Genomic DNA, 24343 nt, shown 5'->3' with positions numbered 1-24343 from the left:
TCAAAGTGTGGATCCCGCCCTTTAAAGGAAGGGTCATGGCCTTCTCCACCCACCTTTCCCTTCCCTTCCTTCGGGCTGGAATGCTGATGGCCAGGGGACCCATCTTTGGGTCATGACGATGAGCCTTGGCAAAGCAAGAAGAGAAAAGGAACACTCTAGTTTGCTTACACTCAGACCATTACAACAGAGGTAAGTTTCTATCTTACCTAATACTTTGTTTAGGCAGCTGGACCAATATCCTGACAAGTGCAATAACTTTAACCTAAAAAGGATGGCTCGGTGTTAACCCAGAGGAGATTACTGCCATTGCTGCTAAGAATAGGCATCCTCCATCACCCTCCCCCAGCCCCAGCCTCAGCGCCCCACCTGTCCTGCCTCTACACCTTTGCCCCAGGTACCAGAAGCTGCAGAAATACACTCCTTCCTCCTCCCCTCCACATGGTGCACCTAAACCCTGCTCAGCCTCCAAGATCCACCTCTCCATCCAGAAGTTTCAGACTTCTTCCAAATTGGTACCACATTATCCTTCAAACTGGCATATATTATAAGCCACATCCCCCAAAGCAACTTTTGGTTATCATTTGGTTGTGATAAATGTTTAATTTGGTTATCACAGTAAACTTTAAATACCTAAGTTTTATCAACATTTAAAAATAGATTTCATGTAAAAATTCAGATTTCAGCTTCACTTAAAAAAAAAAAAAAAAAAAAGGAAGTTCCTGTTGTGGCTCAGTGGGTTAAGGACCCACATTGTCTCTGTGAGGATGTGGGTTCGATCCTTAGCCTCACTCAGTGGGTTAAGGACCTGGTGTTACCGCAAGCTGCGGTGTAGGTCACAGATGTTGCCTGGATTCCGTGTTACTGTGGCTGTGGCATAGGCCTCAGCTGCAGCTCCAATTTGACCCCTAGCCTGGGAACTTCCATATGCTGCAGATGTGGCTGTTAAAAAAAAAGGAGAGAGATAGAAACAAATGAGAAGTTCTGGCACCAAGGAGCCCAGTACTTGGAATACTTATTTGTTATTTTTTGTCTTCTATCCTTAGTTTAGAACAGTGCCTGCTATATTATAAGGACTCAATAAAGATTTGTTGAATAAATGAATGAAGAAGCAATTCCCTTTCTCCCCATCACATTCCCAGGCATATACCAGAAACTTAGTAACTATTTGGCTGTAGATCTGTGCTAAAATATATATCCCCCCAAAACACTAACCAGCCTTCAAAAACTTACAGGTAGGTAGGTCATTTAATTGTCTTAATACAGGTCTATTCATTAATTCAATCCTATATTTATTCAATAAACATGAATTTAACACCTAAGATGCACCAGGTATTGTTCTAGGTATGTGGGGGTCGTCAGCCAACCAAACTGGCAAAGACTCCTGCCCTTGTTGCATTAACACAACAGATAATAAACCTTTTAAGTAAATGAGTTGTATAGTAAGTTAGGAGATCATATGTGTTATGGAAAAAAGGAAACAAGCCAAGTAAGGAAACCAGGCATGAGGTGGAGAAGGATTACCGTATGAAATGGAGTTTTCAAGGTGAGTATCACTTTGAAATGGAAATGAAGCAAGGGCTTGAAGGAGGTGAAGGTTAGGAAAGAGCTAGTGCAGAAGCCCTAAGGTGGAAAATGCATCCACTGGTGTGATGGAGAAGAAGCAAGAGGAAGGAGGTGGGTAAGTGGAGAGGAGGGTGGTCAACCTGAAATCAGAGAGACGAGGACAGTAAAGGAGGACATAAGCCTTCCATAGGAACACAAGATCACCATGTGGACTTCCACCTTTACTTGGAGTGAAATGGGGAGCTATTTAGGGCGATGAGCAAATGAGCGACATAAATAGCATTATAATTTAAAAAGTGACCTTTGGGTGTGCTTTTGAAAACGGACTATGGGAAGCAAGGGAGGAGGTGGGAGATCAGTGGGGAGCAGTGATGATGGTTTGAGGGGTGCAGAGAGGTGGTAATTGCAGAGGATCAGGCAAGTACAATGTTTAATATTTCCTCCATTTCCAACAGGGGGAAAGAAGAATTAAGTGCCATAATTATAAACAAATGTATTTAAAGAAGGAGGAAGTAATCCATGTAACATTAACGCACAGGAGACCTGGCAGGATGTTAGCAGTGCCATCCTCTCAAGTTATCGTGGGAAGACAGGCTGAAGACGACCTCAGGTGCTAAGGAGAAGATAAACGCTGCAATTTAAAGGATCGGAAATGCACTGAAACAAGACACCCTGAGAATGCCAAAGGCACATGGGAAACACTCAACTTCATGCAGTATTAAAGGGAATGCATACATGCGTGTGACTGGGTCACTATGCAGCAATTGGCACAGTATTGTAAATCAACTATACTTTAATAAAAAAAAAAATAAAACCAAAAGATTCAATACATTGAAAAAATAAATTCTCTTTTCAAAGTGGAGGCTCCAGGAGCACACGGTACAAAGGCAGCCTTAGGTGTCAGCTGGGGGTGTGCGTCTTGGCTTCATGATCTACTTGCTGGTCAACCTCGCTGGACGCCCCCAGGCTCACTTTCCTCCTTCACAACTGAGCGTATCAAAAACATTCATCAGGAGTTTCCGTCGTGGCTCAGTGGTTAACGAATCCAACTAGGAGCCATGAGGTTGGGGGTTCGATCTCTGGCCTTGCTCAGTGGGTTGAGGATCCGGCATTGCCGTGAGCTGTGGCGTAGGTCGCAGACACGGCTCAGATCCTGTGTTGCTGTGGCTCTGGTGTAGACCGGTGGCTACAGCTCCAATTCGACCCCTAGCTTAGGAACCTCCATATGCCAAGAGAGTGGCCCAAGAAGTGGGAAAAAGACAAAAAAAAAAAAAAAATTTCATCAGGAATGCCTGCTTTAATCTCATCCCACTCCGTATCCTCTGCAACCCCCTCCCCGCATAGTGCCCACATTCCTGCAACCGGATAACATCTGATCTAGGGCCTTGCATGCCTTTAACATGCAATAAACTTCTCAAGAGAATTCTTTTTGCTTTAGAGCTCCTGCTTTCTTGCCATTATCTCCAGATCCCTTTCTTCACTGTAGATTCCAAAAACTTAGCTTTTTTTCCTCTTTAAACTGACCTTTTACAGAGAAGCAGGGAGGGTGTCCACGTTCTGTTACTCCTTGCACACAAAGGTGGGGGAACCAGGCAGAGAAGAGGCATCAAAACAACATTCACCATGACCACACAGAGGCCAACCCCCATCCCAGCGGAGCAGCTAACAAGCAGCTTCTAGAACCAACTGAGCAATTCCAGACTGTGCCCAGAGGGGGTGAGGGAAAAATCCAGTCTCATCCAAGAGTGGCCTGGGAAGGGGCAGAATGCTCTCCAGACTGACAGTTTTCAGCTCTGCATTTTAACAGTTGATTCTCTCTATTCCCTCACTGGGTCTCAGCCTGATAGCAGGATGCTTCTAGGTGCTGGGTCCGAGTCAGATGACTCCATGTCTCAACTGTCCCCAAGGACCTGTGCAGGTAGTGCCATGATTCTACCCTTTCCAACCAGCAGCAAGTCGGCCAAGAACAGATGAGGAAAATATCCAACCTGACACAGCGTCTCTTTTAGGACCACTTTTAAGCTTTAACTTTCATCCCCTTAAAGTTCCTTTGTTTTCTTTTCTTTTCCTTTTCTTTTTTTTTTTTTAATACTTTTTGTGTGTCTAAGCTCAGAATCCTGACTTTCTTGCACACACAGGGCCAGATTTTCTAGAGCATAGGAAGGCGACTAACCAGGCAGTGAACAGACCCTTCAGGGACTAGGCACATGGAGAAGGGCCAGTGAGACCGCCGCCCAAATGTGTCACTTGCTCCCTGGCACTCCTTTCAGGCTGAGTGCTGTAGGGAACTGGATAAGGAGGTGTAGACTGCTGGCAGGAGGGAGAGGCTGGAACATCTCACGCTGCTTCCTGGAGTCTCCTTTTTAATTGGCTAAACCAGCAGCCTTTTCTCTCCCCACTGGGTTAGAGGTCATATTTTCCAGGAAGAACATGGTGCAATTTACTTAGTTGGAGCTAAGGAAGGAAATGATCATAACCCAGACTGTGAGCTGCAGTGACCTAACCTGACTTAGATGAAAGGAGGCAAAGGGTCACTCCCACACCTTAAATGACAGAGGCAGCAAGAAGGATCTCCTGAGCCACATTCTTGCAGATTGGGACCTGCTTTAGGGGGGAAAAAAAAATGACCTAAGCCCATCCTTGCTGTTCATTTGGAAGGATTCAGACATTAAAACCAAAGATTATTTTTTTATACTCAAAAGACTATTTTTATATAATAACTATAAAGCGGAAATATGATATGACCCAGATAATATTTTATTTCTGCCAAAATATTGTTGAGATAAATATGAAACTTGATCTGAATGTCAGAAATAGATTTATTGCCTTTTTTGAAATACTTGTAAGTACTACATGTGAGTACCTGCTAGGTATCAGATGTTTGTCATTTATCCCTAGAGGGGAAAGTTAAACATACCTCAGCAGTGCGGTTTAGTTTAGATCAATCAGCAAGAATGCAGTTGCTCCAGGAAACATTATTAAATAAATCACTATGCCCAATGTATGCTTTTAAATTACTTTGAGGTTAAGCCTAGCCTACACTGAGGGTAATCAAGGTGCACTTTGGACCATAAAAGAATTATTTTCTGCAACATAGTACAGTTTTTATCCTGACATATGATGAAGTGGTTGGGTACCTTTATCATCAATAGCTCAAGCTTTGGGGCCCGACAGACCTGGAGGAGAATCCAGCTGATTCTGTATTTCACCTTTTTGTGCACTCTATCTACATCTATTAAATAGGGAGAAATAACACCCTTCCAGGAGGACTCAATGGAAGCATATATGAGGTTAAAACAAACCAACAACAACAAAAAAAAAACCCAAAATTATATTACAGTTCCTGGCATGCAGTAGAAAACTTTAAGAAAATTAGATCTTTTTCATATGAAATAGAGAAGTAAGCTTATATAGACTTAATATTAGAGATGACTCATGTTTAACTACTTGTTTCATTATAGTTTTTGACAGACACTGTTAGTTGTCCATCCAAAAGCTGCCCACTCCCTCCACCACCTCTGCTTCCTGCCAGCATGGCCCAATCTCACTAGAGATATTCACTTTTCCAGGGTCCCTGGCACTCAGGACATGACTAGTTGGCAAATGACCGAGTCGTGGACAATGGGACTAAAAGAGAGAAATCTGTTGGGAGGACTGTGACAGACTTTCATCTCTGATACAAAGAGACAGTCTGGAAGAATACATGCCTTTTCGTCAGCTGGACATGTGTCTTCACCTAAGACACGAGATGCAGCAGCCATCTCACAACCCAGACAGGTCAAGCCTAAGAAGTGGCTGGTGTGCAGAGGATGGCAGAGGCTGAGGGCAGAAGGAGCCTGGCCCCTGCTGACACTGTTGAGCTGCTGAGTTTATCCTGAAATCATTCTCCTCTCAATTTAAATTTATTTGTAAAATTAAAGTTTAATTAGACAGGGATCTGAAGGGATCACCTGTGAGTAAGCTATATGCTAATTGCAGTGACCATGCACCATGATTTCTAATTTGGCTGCTCAAAATCCATTTTTCTTACTTTTTCCTCCACTGTCTTCTAGATAAGAGCAAGCTGAGTTTTGGGCAGATGAGGTAGGACTATGTACGTCACCTTTGATTCAGCAAAAGAGCTATCTTAATAATAATAGGTACTACTAACTGAAAGCTTTCCTTCCCTGGTTAACTGAAATAATGCACTAACACACGTGCTCTTGGCCCTCACAACAGCCTCTCAGGTAGGAGGCAGTTCAGTCTAGAGATTGGATAGGCAACCTCCAGGGTCAGACCATGTGGTTTCAAATTCTGACTCTAACCACTACCTGCAGAATCAGAGCTACTCAAACTGCAAAGTGAGGTTTGGAAAGAGCTGTCGAGAACGAAAGGTGAGACAATGCCTGTGGAGCAGGGCATACTGCTTGGTGTCAGGAAGCACTCAATGAATGATAACCATAATCTCTGTTTTATGGAAGAAGAAACTAGAGCCTAGACTAGGTATGCACCTTAAGCAAATGGTGGAGCTGGGACTGAAAACCAAGTGCATAAGAGTCCAGAGTTCATACTCTAAGTCACACAGCGATACTGGCAATTAATATTTAATAGTGAAATCAGGGGAAGGTCAAATTCTTGGGCTTTGAGTGATAGAATTTATTGCAGAAATGAGACTTCGGTTCTTCTTCCTGCCAGAGAAATCAAAGGGCATCCATTCCCTCTGCTTGTTTCTTAGGCAGAATGATTCAATGTTTGTGGGCTGACCACCTGGAATATGTAGTTAGGAAATTCAAAGGCAAGAGTTCCCACTGTGGTGCAGTAGGTTAAGGATTCACCATTGCCACAGCTGTGGCATAGGTCGCAGCTTTGGTTTGGGTTTGATCCCTGGTCTGGAAACTTCCATATGCCATGGGTGCAACCAAAAGAAAAAATTCAAATGCATTATTTTTCTACCAACACACAGATCAATTCAAAATATTTACTGGTTTTTAACACAAACTCTAAATTGTGGTATTCAAATTACTCAGCCATGAAAAAGAATGAATTATTGCCTTTGCAGCAGGATGAATGGACCTAGAGATTATCATGCTGAGTGAAGTAAGCCAGAGAAAGACAAAAGTTATTTGACATCACATATATGCGGAATCTAAAAATTAATAGGAATGAACTTATTTATAAAACAGAAACAGACTTACAGTCATAGAAAACAAAGTTACAGTTACCAAAAGGGTAAAAGGGGGAGGGGTAAATTAGGAGAAGGGAATTAAAAGATACACACTACTACACATATGACAGATAAACAATAAAGATTTACTCTGGGAGTTCCTGTTGTGGCACAGTGGAAACGAATCCGACTACTGTCCATGAGAATGCCGGTTCAATCCCCGGCCTCGCTCGGTGGATTGGGGATCTGGCGTTGCCGTGAGCTGTGGTGTAGGTCGTAGGTGTGGCTTGGATCTCACATTGCTATGGCTGTGGCATAGGCTAGCAGCTATAGCTCCAATTCGATCCCTAGCCTGGGAACTTCCACATGCAGTGGGAGCAGCCTTAAAAAAAATAAAAAAAAAAAAAGATTTATTGTTTAGCACAGGGGACAACATTCAGTATCTTATAATAGAAAATAATAGAATATAATAGGAAATAATTGGAAAAAATATGTACAACTGAATCACTGGGCTGTATACCTAAAACTAACACAATATTTTAAGTCAACTATAGTTCAATAAAAAAATAAAATAAAATGTGATATTCAAAAGGCATTTCATTTCGAGTGCTCATAAATGTTCTAATTTAGGATTCTGTTGGATTTTTTAAAATGACATGATTCATTTAATATCTTCATAAAACAATTAAATATTCATAAAACATTCAGAAGATGAAATTGAAGTACTGAGGAGAAATTCATATGTGTACGTGTACACAGTTAATTTGTCATTATAAAGCCATAAGAGCTTAATTGCATTAACTCTGTGGAAATACTAAAGTTTTTTGGAAATAATGCATTCTAAATGTAAGCCATGCATAAGACACTAAACTCTAATGTACACTTTAACATTCTTCCTTTTTTATTACAATTTGCTTTTAAGAAAATACTATCCAGAAGTTATCTAATTCAAGGAAGCATAATGAGTCAGAACTAATTTTTTTTTTTAATAACATCATTTTCTTGCCTGACAGTTGCCTGAAACTCAGAGAAGAGGTGAGTGCTTGGGCATTATTAATCAGTTTTATTTAGTTTTCACAAATTTCCTAAAGGTAGTACTTGAGCAAGATGAATTTAGTCCAGCCCTACTTTCAAAAGCAAAAGCTATCCTTTTTTTTTTCTTTCTTTTTTTTTTTTTCTTTTTAGGGCCACCCCTCAGTATATGGAGGTTCCCAGGCTAGGGGGTTGAATTGGAGCTACAGCTGCTGGCCTACACCACAGCCACAGCAATGCTGGATCTGAGCTGAGTCTGTGACCTACACCACAGCTCATGGCAATGCTGGATCCTTAACCTCACTGAGCAAGGCCAGGGATTGAAACCCGCAACCTCATTGTTCTTAGTCAGATTCATTTCCACTGCACCAAGATGGGAACTCTAGCAAAAGCTATCCTTGAACATCTCTCATTCATTGCTTCTCCAGTGTTCTTCAACTGCAGGAATCTCACTGTTCAGCATGTTTCAGGAGACAGCTGCAGTCCCAAGACACTGCACTAGATGATCTCTTCAATACAGTGAACAGAATCAAAACAGGCTGTAGACCTCCTTAACTTTCCCCAGCAGGTTTCTTTTGAACGCTTAAAGGGCCCCCTAGCCTGGCAAAGTCAGCAGGTGGTTGTCCACTGTTCCTCCTTGCTCACCCCACTCACTTCCTTCCTATTTTTCTTCCTTGCAGGTGACACCGACATATCTCTACTCTGAAGTAAAGATTCTTCTGAGTGTGGTTCCCAGACCACCTGCACCATAATTACTCAGTGGAGGAAGAGGGTAGTTGTTGTTAACAAGAAACAGATTTCTAGGCCCCATCGAGTCAGAATTTCTGGGAAAGGTGCCCTATGAATCTCTATTTTTATCAAGCAGCCCACGAGATCTTTACGCACTTCGAAACCTGAGACACATGGCATCAGGTAAAACTATCCTAAGACAGTTACAAACAACCCCCTAAATGCCTGGCTTTGATCAGCTGAAGAGTCTCTACTTTAGAACAAAACACCTGCCTCCTTCTAAATGAAGTAGAGGTATTATTTCCTTTTTTCCTCCCATTTCCTTCACTTTGCATCTTAACTATTAATTCTCTCTCTTTTAATGTACTTCTATTCCATAGGACATATGTCTTTCAAGACTTCAGTTAAGGCTTAGTCCAAGGACCGTGTCTTCACTCCATTCACTTTTACCAGTGCAAGCAACTGTAATTCCTCACTCAGGAGTTCCAAGACTAAATACATCTTTCCCACAAGTATTAGCTCCAACTAAATTCATTCATTCATTTATTATTCAGTATTATTTACAAAGCTCCTATGTTGTGCTAGGAGCTAGTGAGCAAAAGAGACAGACAATATTGAGCTTATGAAACTTACATTTGACTAAAGGCAGGAGGGTGAGCAGAGATGGTACAAAGACACTAAACAACTGCACAGGTATGTCATTAAAATTGCGGTAACTGCTATAAAGATGAACTACAACAGAGAAAGTTAAGCATCATCTCTTTTTTTTTTTTTTTTTTTTTTTTTAAAATACCTCAGAAGTGATGGTGTGTCCTCCTCAGTGGACCCGGAGACAGGGATCCACCCTGTTATCTGTGCTGTTGACTTTGATCTCTTATTTAAGTTATGTCTGTCAGGTTTTCCCCTGTAAAAGATACTATTTTGCCTTTTGTAATTACAAAGTATCTATAGGGCGTTACTTTGACAATATGCAAATACAGTTTTGCCCATTCATTTAGCAGCCAAAGATGATTCTTTCCTGACGAAATTATTACTGTAGTGTTTGAAAATGGTGGATTTTCTATTTCTATCCTTCATGCTCTATTTATTCATTTAGTTGGAGTTTGGAGTTAAAGGTTATTTAATTTTTGTACAATATTTAAAAAATTAGGCTTTCAAATATATTTTATGATAGCTGAGTTTCTCATCATTCTTTAAAGGGTCTTCAAACCACTGATGATAAAAACTTCAAAAAAATATGGCTATCAATCTTTTCTCTTTACTAATTTTATGGTTACTTATTTTTGGATAAGTATCTTTGATCTGTGTGGAATTTATCTTTATGTAAGGAGTATGACAAGGATACAGTTTCTTTTTACCATCAGGCAAAATGGCCCGGAGTCTCTTCAATTTTGCTTAGCTTCTTGTTTAATTCTCAACTCTGCCCAATAAGGTGACCTGCTGAAACTAGGCACTTAGTACGTACTCATTAAATTGAAATAGGCTTTGTTAATTACACCTCAATAAAACTGAAAAAAAGTGTGGCAGTGATGGATAAACTTACATAGAGTAGTGGTATTGGTGATTCAGAGAGGAGGCAAGTATGCAGCTGTGCTTGAGGTACCCCAGGACTGAGAGTGGTTAAAAGAATGTGGGAGGATAAAAAGCATCTTTCAGGTGCTGAGATGGTCTATGCGAATGGACCCCACTGTCATCTTTCACCCTCTACTTCCTCTGGATCCTTCCAGTGTTAGTTTAAGCATCTCTCCCTCAGGCAGATATTTTTGACACTTCCAGACTAAGTCACACTCAATCATATACACATAAAGAAGTATCAGATAAACGCCAAATTGAGGGATTTTCTACAGGACAACTGGTATCCTTAAAAAGTATGGAGATGATGAAAGAGAGAGAAAGACTGAGAGACTGTTTCAGATTTTAAAGGACTAAAAGATATGACAAAAAAAAATGCAGTGTGTGATCCTGGATGGGATCTTGGACCAGAAGAAAGGCACTGGCGAAACGTGAATAAGATCTGTAGATTATACGATACAGTATTATAACCATGTTAATTTCCGGGCCTTGATAACTACTGCAATTATATAAGGTCTTAATAGCGGAGGAAAAGGGTAAAAGATACGAAAAAATTCTATGTATTATTTTTTCATTTTTTTGAAATCCTGAAATTATTTTAAAGTAAAATATTTTTAAAATGTTGAGTTAGTTAGTACCTTAACAATCCCTTCAACAAGTAAAAACAAAAAAAGGAAAAGAGTTTGCATCATATGCAACAGATCTAATATTAATTCTGTCTAAACTATACAGCACATTTGCAGAATAGTAAGAAAGCGATACAAAGTTGAATAAAGATGGGCAGATGGAATGAAAAAGTCATGAGAGAAATGTATAAGCAATATGTGAAAATGTTATTTCACTAGTAATTAAGAAATCATGCATTTGAAATATTTTCATTTATTTGACTGATAAAAGTTACATGATTGACTATACTCAATAATGATGAAGACTAAAAGAAAAAATGGCAATTTTAAAAAAATAACATGCATTCCTGGTGACCCAGCAATTCTAATACTTCACCATAGACTGTCCTGCTGAAATGATACACTAATTCACACACATGCACACACATACACACACTCCCACTGCAGCATGGCTTAAAAATATTAAAATCTTGGAAATTAAAATACATAGCCATCAAAAGAGTTATTTCAGGAGTTCCCGTCATGGCGCAGCGGAAACGAATCCAACTAGGTACAATGAGATTGCAGGTTTGATCCCTGGCTTTGCTCAGGAGGGTTAAGGTTCTGGCGTTGCTGTGAGCTGTGGTATAGGTCGCGGATGCGGCTCAGATCTCGAGTTGCTGTGGCTCTGGCGTAGGCCGTCGGCTACAGTTCTAATTAGACCTCTACGGTGGGAACCTCCATATGCTGCGGGTGCAGCCCTGAAAAGACAAAAGGAAAAAGAGGAGTTATTTGAAATAAAGAATCTCTACAGTAGATGAAGCCATTAGAAAAGGCTTACATCTACATGCATGGAACCAGAAAACCATCCTAGTTACAGCATTATGTGAAAAAAAAAAAAAGCAAATTATAAAGTAACATATAAAGTGTGACTCCTTCTTTGCATTACTAATACATATATATTTAATGTATGTTGACATTTGCAAGAAAAATGTCTGAACAACATACACTGGAGTTTTGTCAGCTATTCTCTCAAAGATGGAATCATGAAGGCTTTCATATTTAATTCATTCATTTCTGTACTATTTCTTACAAGCATGTATCATTTCATAAGCAGGTATACTGTTTTTTTTTCTTTGTCTTTTTGTCTTTTCTACAGCATATGGAGGTTCCCAGGCTAGGGGTCTAATCGGAGCTGTAGCCACTGGACTATGCCAGAGCCACAGCAACACGGGATCCGAACTGTGTCTGCAACCTACACCACAGCTCACGGCAACATTGGATCCTTAACCCACTGACCAGGCCAGGGATCGAACCTGCAATCTCATGGTTCCTAGTTGGATTTGTTAACCACTGAGCCACGATGGGAACTCCAAATTATACTTTTTTTTTAAGCCTATAAATTGTGAGTAGGTAGGTCCAGATTTGAAGCCAACACTGCCAGTTTCCAGATATGTGGGGAAAAATTTTTTTTGGCTTTTTAGGGCCGCAATCAAGGCATATGGAAGTTCCCAGGCTAGGAGTCAAATCAGAGCTACAGCTGCCAGCCTACACCACAGCCACAGCAACACCAGATCCAAACTATGTCTGTGACCTACACTACAGCTTACAGCAATGCTAGATCCTTAACCCACTGAGTGAACCCAGGGACTGAACCTGCATCCTCCTGGATGCAAGTCGGGTTCATAATCCGTTGAGCCGCAAGAGGAATACCAGATATGTGAATTTTGATCAATTACTCCCTGAGTCTATTTCCTTGGTCTAAAGTGACAATAATTGTGACTTCTTGCCTCACAATGTTACAAAGGTAGTGATAATTGAAATATTTACTCATAGCTTTCTAAACCCCATCTGTCTGGCCTGATAGCTGGGCTGGATGCCCTTGATATTACATACCATAATATGCAGCTGCTGGAGAGAGCAAGTTACTGGCTACACACCTTCAGGAGAACTCTGCTGAAGGAACCTTTGAGTCAGTCCTACCAAATCCAAGATCCCAAGTGCTCACCCTGCTACCTTCTGCCTTCTTTAATTTTCTGCTCTGGACTAGGTACCAGGTATTGGTAGCACAGGTGTAAGGCTTGTGTGCATCAGATTAGTCCCCTGCTCAAAAAAGCAGCTGGTGATCTAGCACCAACCAGAAAGGGTCCAAACACCCTTGCCAGCCCTGCGGTTCTGTGCATTATCAGACTTTGTTGTCCACTGCTCCCCAATATATGTCTCCCCTTACTTTCCTCTTTGATCAAACCCTCTCTGCCCTATCCCAACATTTGCCATTCAGAAGGAGGAGTGACACTCTCTAAAAATTCCTGCTAACTCTGTTGTTTTCTGACTTTAATCCATCTAAAAACAGGTATTAAGGACTTCCTGTTGTGACTCAGCAGGTGAAGAACCCAACTAGTATCCATGAGGATGTGGGTTTGATCCCTGGTCTTGATCAGTGGGTTAAGGATCTGGGTTTGCTGCAAGTTGCGGTATAAGTCACAGATGTGGCTTGGATCTGGTGTTGCTGTGACTGTGGTGTAGGCCGGCAGCTGCAGCTCCAATTCAACCCCTAGCCTGGGAACTTCCATGTGCCACAAGTGTGGCCCTAAAAATAAATAAAATAAAATAAATAAATAAAAACAGGTATTCATAAAATTAAAACAGTACAAGGTGCCATTATAAAAACTCCAAGGCAGCCCTGATGTATATGTTTTTATGTGAAAATGAGGAGGAATAAATACATAAAACTTAGAAGCAGAAGCACAGATTTGAATATAAAATTAGATTTGGCTCCTAAATAGGTTTTCCTCTAAGTGTGGTTTATTGACCACCCGCATCAGAATTAAGAGAAGGCTCCCAGGCCCTGCCCAAATTTACTGACTAATAACCTATGGGGTTGATATGGAGGTCATTCTGTTTTTTTGAGACTAGTTTGAGATGAACTGCCCTAGTTACCTTTCTAAGTCTTTCAATAATATTACACTTGACAAAAGAAAAATAACCCTGATGCCCTAAGACTGTGGTCATTTATATTTCTTTCTACAGCCACATTTTAATGTCTTGAAATTCTCAGAAACTGCGCAAAAAAGTTCCACACCCACTAATGAATCCAATCATTTTCATCTTTCTTTTTTTTTCCCCTTAAAGTATTGTCTTGATTCAGTAAGCAGTTTCTCTGACCTGTTTTTTTTTTTTTAAAAAAACATATGAAGGGTTTATTCCAGACTTCTCTTTTCTAATCTCATTCCATCTACCACTTCCATTGTTCCTCCTGTTAAAGAAAATTTATCTTAAAGAAGATGTGGTACCAGAGTTCCTGTTGTGGCTCAGTGGTTAACAAATCCGACTGGGAACCATGAAGTTGCGGGTTCAATTCCTGGTCTTGCTCAGTTGGTTAAGGATCCAGCATTGCCATGAGCTGTGGTGTAGGTCGAAGACATGGCTCAGATCTGGCGTTGCTGTGGCTCTGGTGTAGGCCAGCGGCTACAGCTCTGATTGCACCCCCTAGCTTGGGAACCTCCATATGCCGCAGGTGGGGCCCTAGAAAAAGCCAAAAAAAAAAAAAAAAAAAAAGATGTGGTACATATGTTTAATGAAATATTACTCAGCCATAAAAAAGGAATGAAACAATACCATTTGCAGCAACATGGATGGACTGAGAAATTATCATACTAAGTGAAGTAGGTCAGACAAAGTCAATAATATTCCATGAGATCACTAATATATGGAGTCTAATAAAAAGTGATACAAAAGAGCTTACAAAACAGAAACAGACACAAGATTTCAATACCAGGGTTATGAAAGGGAAATGTGGGGTGGGGGAAGGATAAATTTGGAGGTTGGTATTGTCATATACACACTGCTATATATAAAATAGGTAACAAGGACTTAACTGTGTAGCACAGGGAAATCTACTCAATACTGTGTAATGACCTATATTGGAAAAGAATCTGAAAAAGAATGGATATGTGTGTATATAGCTAATTTACTTTGCTGAATACCTAGATAAAACACAAAATTTGTAAATCAGCTATCTGCCAATAAAATAAAATTAAAAAAGAGTTCCCACTGTGGCACAATGGGGTCAGTGGCATCTTGGGAATATTGGCCTGGCTCAGTGGGTTAAGGATCCAGCTTTGCTGTGGCTGTGGCTTGGGTCACAGATGCGACTTGGATCTGATCCCTGGCCCAGGAACTCCATATGCTGTGGGGCAGCCAAAAAGATAAATAAACAAATAAATAAATAAAATAGAAAATTCCCATTTGTAATAATCCTAGGGAAATTATTCTCTTGGTAGATAAGGAGAGTTTCCATAATATAAGAATATATAAGAAATAAAAGGCATCTTATAGCCTATACACTAAAAAAAAGAAAGGAAAAAGAAAATGTATCTTGTGAAACAGTTTATAAACTAACTTTATAAACTTAAAGTTATAAAGAACAAACAGACTGGAAAATGAACTGGAGTCAATCCATCAGAATGAAGCATGAACCCACTGGCATAAAGGCTTCTCCATACTTCTTCTCATTGGTTGAAATTCACGCTTCCAGTGTTAAAAAAGACATGACTCCAGCAATGTGATAGTAAAACTACAGGATCCTTAGTTGAGGTGAATTTAACCACAATGGCCACCACTGACTGCAGTTTTCTTTCTGCCTTTAGTTAAAAGGTACACAGTTAATTATTGTCCTAGCCATTCAAGTTTGAAATTAATGCTCTTTTTAAAAATTCAATGGATTTTATTATAGTTATAGTTGTACAACCATCATCAGAACCTGATTTTAGAACATTTCCATCCCAAACCCCCAGACCACCCCTCCCTCCTCCACCAACCTGTCTCCTTGGGTAACCATAAGATTTTCAAAGTCTGTGAGTCTGCTTCTGTTATGCAAATAAGTTTATTTGTATCCTCTTTTAAGCTTCCACAAGTGATAGCATATGATGTTTGTCTCTCACAAACTAATTTCACTTAGTATGATAATTTCTAGGTCCATCCATGTTACTGTAAATGCCCTTATTTCATTCTTTTTATGGCTGAGTAATATTCCATTGTATATATGTACATCTTCTTTAACTACTCCTCTGTCAATGGATAATTAGGTTGCTTCCATGTGGCTATTTTATATAGAGCTACAATGAAAAAAATTAACACTCTCAAAAAAGACTCACTCGGGAGTTTCCCTTTGAGTACCGGCAAAGGCAAAACAGGCAGCGAGTGTTCACCCAGAGCCGGAAAGGGTTAAAAATGAGTCATCACTGGCCTCCTGTTTCCAAATAACCAAAGTCAAATCAAGTCAAGCAATCAAAATGAATAATTTCTGATGAATCTCTGAATAGTTACCTCTTGCATGAGCCTGTGCTGAACTTTTGGTTTATTTACTATGTTCCCACTGAAACCTAAGTATGGCAAGTTTAAAAAACAAACAAAAAAGCCCCACTAAACTCACCCAAACTCAAATTCCTTCATCCTTAATCAAGTTTAAACTCACAAAAGTTTAAAACAGTTCTTTTAAAAGAAATTGGACTTTAGTTAATATAATTATGTAATTTATATGAAAGGCTAAAATCAAATGAGGCAGACTATATTTTTAAAAATGAGATCTAGGAGTTCCCTGGTGTCTCAGCATGTTAAGGATCTGGCATTTGTCACTGATGTAGCTCAGGTTGATGCTGTGGCACAGATTCAGTCTCTAGCCCAGGAACTTCCACATGCTTCAGGAATGGCCAAAAAATTTTTAAAAAGAAATTACACAAAAATGAGATTTAAAAAAGTTTCCTCAACTAAATAGCATCAATAGAAGACCAAGAAAAGCTTTTGGCTCCTTAGAAAAAGCAATACTAGTTACAGATTTCTGAAAGTTATTTACGAGAACAAAGAATTATAAGGACTAATGCAATGTTAAAATACTGAAATTAATGATGACATATTCCTTCCCAAAGAAGTTCTGGAGGAATTCTGAATTTTTTTATGCTTTGTTGTCATAGCAGTCTTCCCACCTGTAATTAAAATCTGTGAGTTCCTGCTGTGGCATAAAGGGATCAGCAGTGTCTATGCAGTGCCTTTGCAGTGCCGGAACTTAGGTTCAATCCAGGGCTGGCAAAGAAGTTTAAAGGATCTGGCATTGCTGCAGCTGCACCTGCAGCATACGTCACAACTGCTGTTTGAATCTGATCCCTGGCCCAAGAACTCAGTATGCCGCATGGTAACCAAGAAAGAAAAAGAAAATCTGGTTTTTTTTTCTTTTTTCTTTCTTTCTTTCTTTCTTTCTTTCTTTCTTTCTTTCTTTCTTTCTTTCTTTCTTTCTTTCTTTCTTTCTTTCTTTCTTTCTTTCTCTTTCTTTCTTTCTTTTTTTTGAGGTATAAAGTACAATATAATGTTAGCTGCAAGTCTAATAATAAAAAAGTCCAGCCTCTTATAACCAGATGTAATTATTCCAACAAGTCAAAGAATAGCTAAAATTTGGTCTGCTTTACTTTATAAAATATTCTTTTTTTTTTTTTTTTTTTTTACTTTTCAGGGCCACACTCGGGGCATATAGACGTTCCCAGGCTAGGGGTTGAATTGGAGCTACAGCTGCCAGCCTACACCACAGCCACAGCAATGTGGGATCCGAGCTGCATCTGTGACCTATATCACAGCTCACTGCAATGAAGGATTCTTAACCCACTGAATGAGGCCAGGGATTGAACCTATATCCTCATGGATACTTGTTGGATTCATTTCTATTGCACCTCAATGGGTATTCTTACCTCTATAAAGTATTCTGAATGAAAATTTTTATGAAATGTCATCATAACTTCACCATGGCTCATGAATGGGAGATGTACGAGGCTCTGGGAGTGTGGACAAAGGTGGAGGCATAGAAGTTTTTCAGAATACTAATACCTTTCCAATAGTAAAATGTACACAAACTCATTTATAATGTCACCTTATGTCCAGTGATTCTTTGTATATAATGTAAATGTTTCACTAATATAATGTATTATATAGTATACACTACATATAATAACTATAGTATATTACATATATTGTATAATGTATGCATTATATATAATGCACATGTTACATTATGTATATACTACATACATTGTATAAAATGCATGAATATATATTATATAGCTAGATATTACATTACACATTATATAACATATAATGTATAAAGTTACATTATATCAGAGAGACATATCCTCCTGCCTCCAGCAAAGGATCACTAGGTATAAGGAGAGATGTTACAAATGAATATGTATTGTACATGTCAACTGTTAGCAAAAACAAAAAATAGGAATTCCCATTGTTGTTCAGCAGAAACGAATCTGACTAGCATCATGAGGAAGCAGGTTTTATCCCTGGCCTCACTCAGTGGGTTAAGGATCTGGCATTGCCATGAACCATGGTGTAGGTTGCAGATGCAGCTCGGATCTGGCGTTGCTACGGCTGTGGCCAGTGGCTACAGTTCTGGTTCGACCTCTAGCCTGGAAATCTCCATATGCTGCGGGTATGGTCCTAAAATAAAAACAAACAAATAAAAATAAACTATTAAAAAAAATTTGGAGGGGTTCGCCCACAACATATGGAAGTTCCTGGGCCAGGGATTGGACCCACGCCATAATAGCAACCTGAGCTACAGCAGTGACAACTGCCAGATCCTTAAGCTGCTGAGCCATCGGGGAACTCCAAATCACCTATTTTTAAAGGATATGTAAAAACACAAATTGGAACACTTCTTAATAAAGAATTTAATGAAAAACACCATTTGCAAAATCCCAAAATATCAAGGAAAAATTGCAAAAAATTTGTCCAATAATCTGGGTACTAATTCTATATAGAAGATAACAAACTCAGTGGAAATGACTGGAGCTCCAGATCTCTATGAGGACAAGCCCCCACTTTTTTTGCTCCTGTGTCCTCAGCAGGTGGCATGCAGTCCAGGGTCTACACAAGTTAGGAAAGCAGACATGGATGTCAGATTATCCGGGTTTGATGCTCAGCTCTATCACTCTATCCCAGAGTATGACCCTAAGCTGTTTACCTAGCCTCTTTATGCCTCAACTTTTTAATCTACAACATGGTATCTATTGCATAAGGCTGTTTAATGAATTAATAACAATAATAACAACAAACACATAGAGCAGTTAACCTTGCACCATTTTTCATTTATACCTAGGCAGGCATTTAACCCTCCACCAAACCTTATGAGATAGAAACTAATATCCCAAATGAAAAGATGAAGTAACTCAGCCGCAGAAAAGTTATAACTCACCCAAGGACATACAACTTGTAAAAGGCAATTCTCATGTCTAACCATTCCATCATCTTTGAGATAACATACATAAAGTCTGAGTACAGTGCCTGGCATATAACACATGTTTAATAACTAGTATCTATTAATAAATTTTGTCAAATGTTTACATGATTCTGAGGTTACACCAGGGCTTGGCAAGAAAGAATGCTGTGGTCAACTGGGGATGTCTTCTGTGGATGACAAATATGCTCATGATCACATTGTGCTCCAGGTTTACTATTCCTCTTCCACGTAAAACAAAGAACATTGACGTCTAGCTGTCTGAGGTTTTCCCTTCTTCATCTCAATGTTGCTGGGATCTTATATCAGGCTGTCACTAGCTGACACCAGATTACCACCTCCATGCTCTCCTACAAATCCACTCCCTACCCAGTTGCAAAAGTGCTCTTCTGAAAAGATGTTTTCATCACTTACTCCTTTCAAGGAAACTTCTTTGAGTTGTCTGTCTCATTAAAATAAAAATTCCACCCCCTTGCTTTCAAAGGCCTTCATAAGACATGGAAGGAACATGCCTTTAACTCTAGTTCAGGTGCTCTGGGGCCTACTTATCAAATGAACACGTCATAAGAATGGCTATGTTTCATTATGCAAGAATAGCCATTTGTGTTACTTCAAAACAGTGATAAGCAACTTTTAAATTTTGTTTATTTATTCTTGACACAGCCTGATAAGGGCTCATTTGATCTTCATTCAGAATGAAACAAGCTTGATTGCTGGTCAAAAAGGGAAGAATATCAGAGAGAAAATCTGCATTACTAATATGTACCATAATGTTAATATCCAGGCAAATTTCAGTCAGCTTTCTAAGTTTCATCCTGAAATTAGATCATGAATCATAGGGGAAACCCCTAATGACTGGAGATGGAATCAGAACTATTATTTTAAAAAGGAGAAGGGAGTTCTCTTGTGGTGCAGCGGATGAAAGATCCAGCATTGTCACTGTAGTGATTGGGTCTCTGCTATTGCATGGGTTTGATCCCTGGCATGGGAGCTTCCACATGCCACAGGTGCGGGGTGGGGGGGGGAAAGGAAGATATAACTCGAGATCATATAATGCACCCATTTTAAGAGTATACTGAGAAGTTTCCATCATGGCTCAGCAGTAATGAACCCAACTAGGATCCATGAGGATGTGAGTTCTATCCCTGGCTTCGCTCAGTGAGTTAAGGATCTGGTGTTGCCATAAGCTGTGGTGTAGATTGTAGACATGGCTTGGATCTGTGGTTGTTGGGGCTGCAGCCCCCATTCAACCCCTAGCCTGGGAAATTCCATATGCCAAAGGTGCGTCCCTAAAAAGAAAAACAAAAAAAAAGAGTATATTGAAAGGCTAACTAATCAATCAAAACATATGAATTACTGGTGCTAATATAAAAAGGCTGCATTGTTTGCATGGTTTTTGTTGCTTTTTTAGGGCCACACTCGTGGCATACTTAAGTTCCCAGGCTAGGGGTTGAATTGGAGCTACAGCTGCCAGCCTATGCCACAACCACAGCAACACAGTATCCCAGTCACATCTGTGACCTACCCACAGCTCATGGCAGTGCTGGATCCTTAACCCACTGAACGAAGCCAGGGATTGAACCCACATCCTTATGGATCCTAGTCGGGATCGTTAACCACTGAGCCACAAAGGGAAATCCCTAAAAGGGCTGCTTTTAATAAACTCAAATTACTAAGTAATCACAGGTCTGAATCAATGTCCGTAAGCCAAATACATCAATGGATAAACATAACATGTAATTAATTTAAAATTCAGAAAGAAAATTGAACATGAACTTTGAAGACTTAGCAATTTACCTACCACATGTTTAATGGGCTTTTCCACTTAGCATGAGGAGATGTAGGATTGTACTGGAAGTTCATCTGACTTGCCTAGAAAAGCAACTAATTTCTGACAAAAGGCATATCCAGATCATTCCTGAGTTGAACATTCTGATGTCAACTCAGGACTTTTGAATGTATACTCAACACATCCAGTTGGGTGATTCACAGGTTTAGAGAGCTGAAATAAGCAAGTCAGTGTTTTTTTGTTTTTGTTTTGTTTTGGAGGGATTGTTATTGTTCCTTCAGCTGAGGAAGTTGGTCCTAATTGACTATGTCAATTGGCTTCAATTTGATGAAATGTTTCATGATTCATATAAAGTTAGGGCTCAACATAATCAATACCAGAAGAAGTGATGTAGTAAGGTTGGGAATATTCAAGAACTGGAATTCATTTAATAAATATTTATTGTACAGCTGCAATCCATTAGCCCTCAGGGACAGAAAGCTAACTCTCATATTTTCAGAGATGACCATGAGTCATTTCTTGTAGTTTCAACTGAAGGTACTCCTAAATCTTTCACAGGGTTAAGGAAAGAAGGCTAGGATTAGACAGAATCACAAGTCCTATGGTTTAAAATGTGCCTAGTTGATAAGTGTATTCTCCAGGCACCTGGCATTTCCTGGGCAGCATCTACTATTTCTCCCACCCCTCGGATTTTGAGCAAGAAGTACTAGGTTTTTCTTCTCTGTAAAATGCAGTCTCACTCCTGAGACTGTAGCTGTAAGTAGGCTTCAGAAGAGTCCTTGAAGGAGGAACATGATCAAATTGTATTTAGGTTAACCTATGTGCCGAAAGTAAACAGAGGTAACTATTACTACAATTCTTTAACTATTTCTATCACTCCTCAGAAGCCAATCCCAGAAAGTCTCCTCTCCAGGAGCAAAAATCTCTCTGCTGAGGACACCCTTGGGACAAAAATGCTCCCATTTCTCCCTCCAAGCCACTCACTGGGAATGAGTCCTACGAAACAGGGTGAAAGAAAGCAAGACACTGGCCCTAAAGATCGCAATACCCATAAAGGACTAGGATTCTCTATCTGCTGATTAAAATGGTGCTTATTTTACAAGAGTATAGGAAAATAAAATTCTTCTTAAAATTCCCAAGAAACAGCTGACACATAAATTCCAGTTGGGTGAATATTCAAGAGCAGATTCTCAAGGCAAGCAATTTGCTGTATATATGCTTGAATGGAGAAGAAGCAGCCAATTCCTTTTCCAGGGAGATTCCAATTAACATTTCCTGTCTTTGAATGAAGAAGTAATGGAGCAAACAGTAAACAAGAGGAGCCTATTTCTCAAAGGCATTGACTCATAGATATTAACAGTGTAGCTACAAAATTCTTGCTATCATAAAGTAACAGAGTACACTTTTGAAGTTCAATTTAGCACCCCTCCCACAAACATAAGATTGCCAATTGAAAAGAGTCTGAAAAAACATAGAATACAGAGGCTTAATCTGTGAAAAACAACCCGTAGAAAAACTACCCACAAAAACTTGAAACAGGAAAGCAAACATTAAGGCATAATTGATCTGCTGGAACAAATCTGCCATATTGACCTTGACAGGGCCTTGAATCATAAGATCAAAAATCAGCATTCTGGTGATACCCATTACAAACTTGGAAAGGCCTTAAAACCTAGGACTTCATTTTATTCTCAGTGATTAGCAGGATGGCTGGAAAGCAACATGCTCCTTGGAGCTTACTTTGAAAGATTGCTGTTTTACTTATTACCAAACACTGATTTCCAGACAGCCACCCTCACACTTAAGATTTTTTTCAATCTTCTGGATCAGGTTCTGTTTTCTGAATTACTTATTATTTATTTATTTTTAAATTTCAGTAATAGCACCTTAGGCTCTTGGCTATCACTGGTGTGGGTTGTTTTAGAGTTTGGGAAATCATATTTTAGGGATATGGCACTTCCTTGTGCATTTCATTCAAGGCTTTCAGGTAAGGCTTACACATCATTCGGGTGAGGGAAAATGTCTTCAGAGTGATTCATAAAGGGCATAACAGTAAGTACGCATCTTCTAGAAAGGCAGGGCACACATCCTGCAGGGATGCCTGTTTCTCCAACCCTGGTCCCTTCCTTCCCCACACCACGCACCCCGAAAGACAGTGCGCTGGTTTCTCTGAATGCCGCCACCATGTCGGAGGCCACATCCCAAGTTTGAACCAGAAATACATGCATGTAGCTAGATCACTGCCAGCGTCCCGCCCTGTCCCCAGGAGCCACAGCTTCCTGCCTTCCCACCAAGGTGAAACTAACCCCTGAGGGCCGGCTGCGGGGCGGACAGAGGCAGGCGATCCCAGGACTGGCAGGAAGGAAGTGAGCAGCCACCAATTTTTCTTCCAGCGGACCAAGCCCCGGACCACACGTCGCAGGCGGAAAAGGGGCAGGCGCGCGCCAGGCCACCGGGCACACGCACCCAGCGTGCACACTCGCCTGTGCCAGTGCGCGTTCACACTTACGCACACACACAAGCGCACGCGCATGCCTACTCACCAGCAGCCCCTAATGTCCGGAGCCCGCGTGGGACGGCGACTGCAGCGGCTGTCCCCGCGCCTGCCGTGTGGCCTTGGCATCCGTCTGGCCGCTGCAGCCCGGGCCGCGGTGGCTTTTGCTAGACGGCACTGCAGCTGGGTGATATGGCACCCAGCGAACAGGCTCTGGCTCCCTTGCCTCCGCCAACCCTCCTCCTCTTCTCTGCGGACTGATGGAGCTTTGCTAGTTCGACTCGCTGGAGCAGCGTGCTTTCCTCTCCTCCTCTCCTTCCCTTCCCCGGAAACCCACGCGCAGGCCTGCGGATCCTGATCCTGCAGCAGCCGTCCCTGCTGCCGCCGCCGCAGGAAAATAAACTGTCACTGCGATGGTCCCGGCTTCCCCTGCCTTGGCCCCTAGGTGCCGCCTCCGCCTCTGCCTCCGCCCCCTCCTCGTTGGCGGCTGCTTCCCGCAGTCTGCAAAAGACAGCTCGCGGGTGGAAGCAGGTCCTCAGGGTTGGTCTACAGCAAGTGTGAAAAGATTGGGTGGGACTTTCTCTTCTGAAACTCTGCACGTTCCCTCCTCAGGCCAGAACCACCTGGTTTCTCATTTTGATCCATCGTCAATTTCACTGAGGTGAACCAGAGTAGGTACCTTTTAAGACTGCAGGGTACACGTGCCATGACACAGCTGTATTTGACCATGAACCCTCATACCCGTTGGAGGAAGGATAAGGTTTTGATGAAAATCCCACTTACACCTCGTATGAGGAACTCCACTTGGAGTTTTATCCATAACCCACCACCATCATGAAACACTTTAGTCTTCTTCCCCTCTTCCCACTACGGTACCAGGGTAATGCAAGCTATTACATCTTCTGCATATTATAGTATTACCATGTGCAGTGTTTTAGAGGGATAGGACTGCCCACTGGCAGCACCAGCGGTGTCTTGGCACTAAGCCAGATTATATATGAAATCTTATTTCATCCTTATAAAATGTCCTCTTTATTTTCCCTGTGACTGAGACACAGACAAGCAAGGTAATTTGTCCCAGTTTACCCACCTAGAAAGTTGTAGAGGTTAAGAATTACATTCTTGG

At 40.7% G+C, this 24343-nt stretch overlaps 1 protein-coding gene across 4 annotated transcripts in view; it reads right to left on the bottom strand.

The window, feature by feature from the left end:
- The window catches only part of STAMBPL1 (STAM binding protein like 1), a 61481-nt gene extending 37843 nt beyond the window's left edge, over positions 1 to 23638 (bottom strand). Inside the window, exon 1 of one of the 4 annotated variants that reach the window (NM_001243343.1) lies at positions 23267 to 23638. The gene's annotated coding sequence lies outside the window, so the exon portion shown is untranslated. Of the gene's footprint in view, positions 1 to 9260; positions 11193 to 23029; positions 23163 to 23266 lie in introns of those variants that run through there. The other 3 variants (XM_021071883.1, XM_021071881.1, XM_021071882.1) reach the window with 3 other exon arrangements.

This window comes from Sus scrofa, chromosome 14 (assembly GCF_000003025.6).
Source record: "Sus scrofa isolate TJ Tabasco breed Duroc chromosome 14, Sscrofa11.1, whole genome shotgun sequence".
NCBI classification, from domain to species: Eukaryota; Metazoa; Chordata; class Mammalia; order Artiodactyla; family Suidae; genus Sus; species Sus scrofa.
The sequence above is the reverse complement of the archived record's forward strand: the minus strand, read 5'-3'. Positions and strand labels throughout refer to the sequence as shown.